Raw genomic sequence first — 7,755 nt, 5'->3', positions numbered from 1 at the left:
AATATAACATGTATTTTTTTCATTGTTCAAAGTTATAATAATGTAAAAAAAATAAACTTTTAGTACATCTCATTACATGATTACAACAAAATATATAAGATATTTTAATGACTACATGTGAATGAATAAAAATGAATGAATTTAACCTTCAGTGTAAATGTAAATATATACAGGATTCCAAAAATCAGTCTCATTATCTTTCAAAATATTTTGGCCTGTGGACCACAGCTTTATATTTTTTTTCTGGATAGTTGTAAATAAAATTTTAATTATTTTGAACTACATCTCTGCACCTTTCCACCTACCTGCCCTTCTTCCACATATAACACTGCTGCATCATCCTGTGTGGTTAAAGTGTGACCAAATGTAATTTAGTAAGGAGACAGGTGAAGTGACACGAAGCATGAAATTTAAAAATGAATGTCACACTGCTTTTCATATTGAATACTTAGCATTAATTCACACTGCAAGCAACTCAATGCAAATATTTTGTTGCAAAATAGAGAAAAGTAAAGGACTTCCTTATATTCACTGTAGTTGTGGAGAAGTTTGAAGAATTTCTATTCAAAGTATCAGACACAGGCACTTAACTATGTACTGAGATTCAACTTCTGGCAATTTGAATATATATCCCTCACCCAATTATACTCACACTATTAACTTAGGGCACTGACATATCTGGTACCACATGGATGCACCTATGTGATTCAGGCTGATTTCTGATGGCATCTTATAAAGCTACAGTATGGCTCCTTAGTTCTGACTCTATCTTGTATACTTCTTCCCCCAGGACAATATCTTTGCTTTTTGCCAGCTCTATTCCTACTATTTTTTTTTTTTTAACTTTGGAGAGAAGAAATCAATTTAAACTGACTAAAGACAGAAAAAAAAAAAGGATAAAAAATAGAAAAGAAGTGTCAATGGATATTAGAGAATGTTTCTAATACCTTGGTCAGACTGACAAGGCATTACTAAGAGATCCTTCCAAGAGATATTTCCAAAACCATTTTCAACAATTAACATATGTTGCCAGGTGAGTTTAATAAGTCAAAATATAGGCTCACTGTCCCAGGCTCAACTGTGAAATTATTTCTGAGCTGCCTGGATTATACAATGAATCCTGTCTTCCATCTCACATTTTAAAAATAATTTGGCCTATTTTAAAAAATATTTTATTTATTTATTTGAGAGAGAGAGAGAGAGCACAAGCAGGGGGAGGGGTAGAGATAGAGGGAGAAGCAGGACTGGGGCTGGATCCCAGGACCCCAGGGATTTCAACCTGAGCCAAGGCAGACTCTTAACTGACTGAGCCACTCAGGCACCCTAATTTGGCCTCTTATAAGATAGACTTGGTACATCTATTTATCCATTATCTTGATCTCAAGTATGGGCATTTTAAATGTTTTATTGCAATTTTGGTGTTATATGAATTATAACTTCAATTCCCACTTTAGATAATAAAAAAGTTTGTGGGATACATGAATGATAATTGTAAAGAAATTTTGCTAAATCCACATCAATGAAAAACAGACTGGAAGAAATCTCTCCTTTGGCCATATAATCTAGACATACCAATGAAAGTACATGAGGTACCAATGGTATGCCTTTGAAGGAATATATGCAATTGGATGTTTAAATTCTTTGCTTGTTAACCCCCAGACTCACTTCCTCAAAGCCATAAATCAAGTTCTCAAATGTCCTTCAGAATGCTGGATGAAAGGAATAAAAGCAATACTTTAATTCCCATTGCAATCTACAGACAGTAAAATGTTGGATTTTTGGCTAGGCAATCTTTTGATTTTGTGGGTTTCAGATCAAACTTAGTGCTTTCTACTTTATGTTTGGCACCATTCAAACCAAAGCTTTGAGGCTTTTAGACCCTGTAAAACGCCAGGTAAAGTATCAAACGATAAAAAAATTCAGTGCAAATCACTTTGGTATATTCATTTTAAAGGCATATACACCTATGTCAGAGGGTAATGTGAAGCTGATTTTTCCTGACTACCCGTAAAAACAGAATTTTTTCTTTCAAAAGTATCATTTATTATTTGTTTGCTACAACCTGTGCTTGCTATAAAGGAATTTACAATTAGTAATTGAAGTTGACAAGATCCTATAAAAAGCAAAGTAACTGTAATTGACTAAAAACAATTTCTCTTCCAAATTCTATGTATCTGGTGATTTTTTTCCCTTAGAGTTAAATTAATTATACAATTGATATTAAAATTATGTTTTAAAATTGTAAAAAAAAAAAAAAAACTACAACTAGGGCTTTCTTTAGTTTTTTTTTTTTTTCATTTAACCCAATTTACTCATTATCAGAGCCCATACATTATAGAAATCTAACTTTTTAATAAATTGTATTAAAATACTCTTCATTGGCTTATTTAAGATGTCTTTATCTTATTGTGTTCCAATAGGTAATCAGATTCAACTTATTTTACTTCCAAATAAACTACCTTCTCTAGAAAGTGTGCACATAGAAATATAGCTTTCATTTACTTATCTCTGCTATGACACAGCAAAATATTTTAATCTAACCTGTCTACTTAGAGTATTCATAATCATTTCAATGTAGTTTACTCTATCTTACACTATCTTTAAGACAAACTAAATTTTCAGACAGAAGTAGAAGAAAATATTAACTGTGAAAGATTTGCACCTTACAAAGCAATTCTATAGTTTTGGAAAGATAATTGATAATAAATGGAGACAGAATGATTTTGAATAAAATAATTAAATTATATTTAATTACATAACCTTGTTATTTACTTGCCTCAAGGCAATATTTATTTCAAACACTTTTGTTTAAGGGGAACATAAAATACATATTTAACATGCACTTTTTTCAAGATTAGTCAAATGTGTATTCCATTTGTTTCAGTGGGTATTGGACATACAAGACAATATAAACAGCTAGCCTATTACCATATTGTAGATATCAGAAGAAGACACTAGATTACTGGGTCAGAGTAAAATGTATTTTTAGGGCAAAGCAGTGACTAGAACATAGGCAGCATGTTGTTCACACTGCTTCTCCATGTCCTTTAAGTTCCAGGATGGTGGCTCAGTGCCTATGGTGGATGCCTGTATACATAGTGGGTTGTGTTAATGGGGAGATTACTATATTCACCACTTTCATAGTATCTAAAAGGATGTCTGATTTTTGTCCAGAGAGAGATATTCCTTCATCCCTCATGGTTATTCACTGTTAATACAAAAAAATGATTCAAGCCCAAGAAATGGCTCAAATAAAGAGCACTGAGAGACCTCATTTTCTGGAATGCTTAGCAAGAATTTTAAGAACCTGTGATAGATCACCTTTCCAACAGACTATTTAAGAAAGATTACACATGTTATAGATCTTCAAACAAACAACAAAAAACTATAAAAAATTATATAGAAGATTTTCAAAACAATGAGATACAATTCATAGAAATGAACAATACTATAAAGATGAATTCAATGAATAGATTAAACAGAATAGCTACATAAAGAAGTAGTAAACTGGAAGATCAAAAGAATCCTTTAGAATAAAACACAGAGATACAATTTTGGAAAAGAAGGTAGGATAAAATAATACAACAGGAAGATTAAACATCTAATAAAGTCCTACAATTAGAAAATTTAGGTAGAGAAAGTATTTAATACATAATGGCTGAAGATTTTCAAAAAACGAACAAAAGACATCATACCCATATTGAAAAAATCCAAAAGAATCCTTAGGTTAAATTAACTGCAGTCTATACCTAGGTTCAACATATTACAATTATTGAAAGACATAGCTAAAGTGAAAAAATTAAAATAAACCAAAAAGATGGCAAAGAGAAAGAACTCTCACAAAGAACCTATAGGCAAACATCTGAATTCCCAGAGTTAATTTTGCCTTTTTTCCTTTTCTCTTCATCTTGCTTTTCCCATCCTCTTATTTCTCATAAGAGAGAAACTCTAGACTTTGAGTGAGAGTCACTGCTAGAGTCCCTCCCCCAACCCCTCCAAGTTTTAGCTCTCATTCTAATCTGGATAATTAGAGAATGTCTTCCCATCAAATAAGATGATATTCCTGAAATAAAATTTTGCTGAAATAAATCTGGTTATTATATGTATTTTTCAACTCACAATACACATATAAACTTATGCCTTAATCAGCCAATGAAAAGTTATTCCAAAGTTGCATCATTAAGAAAATATGGATTCTATAACCATATGTACATGTGTACATATTTTGTACATGTATGTGTGTATAGTACATATTCAATAACCATATGTACGTGTGTATGTGTATTTTCAAATTTCTCCTATTTTCTAAATAGTAAGAACAAAACTAACCCACATAAATAGTTTTACTCTTTTCATTTGCACCTTCAAAAAATATTCTATTTCTAGTTTCTCTACAGCTATATTCATGGAATTTTCTCCTTTTTCTGGCTTGTCTGATATTACTCTTTCTCTCCTGCTTTTTGGGTTGTGAAATGAGGTACTGAAACATGAAGGCTTATGTTTTACTTCAGTCCTGCTATACAGGAGCTCTGTGATTTTGAAAATATTGTGCAAGCAAAGCCTCAGCCTTCTCATTATTGAAATAGTAACCAACATATTGCAGGCTCTCTTGAGAATTAAATTTTAATTTATTTTTTATATTTATATTTTAACATATAAATGGCTCAGGTTATATTGTATGTTTATTAAATGTTAGGTACCTCAATGTGCTGCTTCTTTCCTTTACCTTAACACATCTCAAGTGTACCTAACAGCTTTACTGATTGATTCATCTCTCCAATACTCCCAGTCCAAGGCTTTTAATCTTAGGCTTGACCAAAGCATTCTTTTCTAAATAAATAATCCCATCCATGCATATGACTTCTAGCCACTTTACAGTGAAGATATTTTTATCTTCATATCCAGCTTTGCTATCTCTTTCTCTCATGAATTATAGGTCATTTGGAAAGTTTTGCCCACATAAAACACAGGCAGACTCACAGCCTCATCATTTCATCAAGCCTGGTCTTCCTTTACTGTAGTAAATGACTCACTACATAGCCACTTTTTTAAAAGTAAAGAACTGCAAGAAGTTTACACAATTCCTTCCTCATTTTCCATAAGAATAAGCAACTAAATCTAGCTGATTTCATCTTCTAAATGTTTCTCAAATATGTCTTCTCTCTTATACTCTTCATACATGATTTCTCAGGTGCAGTACATCAATAGTCTACCTTTATAACACCTGTCTTCAGGTTAAGTTCAAGCCATCTTACATATCATTGGCAAAGTAATCATTCTAAAATCTAAATGCATTCCTCTACCTGGAATATTCACTTCTCATATTATGTTTCTCCTAAGTCACTGTCATATAAATGAAAAAAAAAAAAAACTGTATATAGCAACTCAAGCATTAACTTCTCAGGGAACAGTTGCCTTATCTCCAAACCATAGATTTCGTTCTGCATCTTGGTAGTACCATCAGAACAGGGACATACTTTTCAGGGACATAGGAAAGTGCTTATCTTTCTCAGAACATATTTTATCAGACTGTAAGTAGGGGTATCATTTTCTGTATCTCTCACTAGAAAGGAGTTTTCTAATGTCATGTGTAACAAACATTTATTCAGTGATTAATAATTGCCAGGGAGTATGCTAAGCCTATACATAGATTATATAATTTAATCCTCATAAATCCCCATGAGGTAGATAGTATTATTATGCACAGTTAATAGATGAGGAAACTAAAGTCACAGAAGTTAAGTAACTTGCTGAATGTCTCTTAGCTAGATGGTAATGAAGACAAAATTCAAACTTAGACAAGGTGGCTCCAGAGCTGATTTTCTCTATATTACAACTATACTATACTCTCTCCATTAGAGATTAAGAGCCATTTCTCTGTTTATATATCTTCAATGTATAGGACAATACTAAAACAGTATTAGACACTTTGTAAATATTTATTGGATGATTATTACATAAATGACAAATGATAAATTAATATTTTAATAAAGTGCTTTTCACTTTAGTGTACTAGATTTGCATTAAAAATAAGACTTGGCCAGAGGACAAGAAACTGCACTTAAATTCCAATAAAAATTATGCTTGAGGCAAAACATAATAAAACGTAAAAAGTAATAGTATTTTTGAAATTTGGGAATATTCTTATAGATTAGAAGAATTAAATGATTACTGTGTTTTGAATAAATGTATACGCTTCTGTTTTATGCTTAGATTTAAAAATATAGCCATGTATGTAGAAAAGTGAATCTGCAAAATTGTCTTTGCTTTCCCCCTCCCACTGACAAATTTAGCAATTTTGGAGATGGTGACCATGAGCAGTCTAACAAAATACAGTATCATCAAATTTCTCATTTGTAAAATGAGGACAATGGACTATGGCATCTCAAAGGTCCCTTCTAGTTCCATCATTCATAATCTTCTGACTTAATTTATATCATATGTTTTACTAGTGCACAACATGTTTTCTTTTAGTTCCAGACTAATTTCTTTCTTTTTCTAAGTCTATAGACTAGTGCTAATTGTCATGCCTAATCTACAGGCCAATTTGTAAGGGAAAAAAATCCTTTGGGGACATTGCAAAGAATCCACAATTTGCAGAGGGTAGAGTGGGAAACCTGCTGTGCCTGGATTGAAACAGCTGTTTCAAGAACCTTAAGCATCTGGGGAAGTCATCCAGAGAAAGGCCATCCACTGTGCTTTGATCTCTCCACTGAAGCACTGCCTGCCCATATGCTTGGTGAGAGTCCAGCCTGTTAGACCCATGCCTAGGGCTAGCTTTTCCCCTTGTTTCTGCCCAGGAAATGGCACCAGAGTGTTTCTAAAGTGTAAGTGAAATAAAATTTCATTATGGCAGAGCTTTGTATGAAACTGAGGTTACATGATATTACATTAATTAAGCTGAGTAAGTCAACATTGTGCTTTACGACTGAGTAAAGGAGAAAATAAAAAGGGATAAAAGGGTAATGGTCAAAAACATGTGTGCAGAACTGGACATTTTTTATAATGCTTCTCAAATATTTTCTCCTTTAATCCCCATAAGAGTCCTCTAAGTATACTCTAGTTATTTCCATTTTATAGATGGAGAGATTTTCATATAGTTGCTTAAGAGCCCCTAATTAGTAAACATGGGTCTGGGCCCAAACTGAAACCTCTTGTTACAACCTCCTTATCCTTCCCATCACCATGCATCAACCTAAGAGAAAGAAGGATAGATAGGATAGGTATACTTAAAGCATGTTTAACTTCCTAAAATAAATTGCATTCATATATAGAAAGCAAACATTTTTATGGAATAAAAAATAATTTGCATTGGTTGTCATTTAAGAGACAATTTTATGTAACTTATTTCTCTCAGAACACAAATTATTTTCACAGAATATTCAATTGTATTATCTTATTCTCTCTCTATCAGTGAAACCAATTAAGAATATAATGGGGCATTGATGATGTATACTAATCAAGCATTATTTGATTCATACAAAAAAGATATTTAAAGTCTTAAATGTCAACCTTTCTCCCTAAACCATGGGAAAAGTCAAGGACATTACTCTATCAGGACTAACTCGTTTTTTATACCTACCTTTGTCAGAAGTCATTAATTGCCTACCTACCTAGTCTTTTCCTCTTGACTACTAATAATACTCCAAATAACTAAAAACAGCATTTTACACACTTCCTAAACATATAACCTATAAGTTGCACATAGTAGCTGTTGGGTGGCTCTTAAGATTCTTTAAGTGAAAAAAAAAAAAT

The sequence above is a fragment of the Canis aureus genome, chromosome 7, assembly GCF_053574225.1.
Source record: "Canis aureus isolate CA01 chromosome 7, VMU_Caureus_v.1.0, whole genome shotgun sequence".
Lineage (NCBI taxonomy): Eukaryota > Metazoa > Chordata > Mammalia > Carnivora > Canidae > Canis > Canis aureus.
This window is presented reverse-complemented; position numbering follows the sequence as displayed.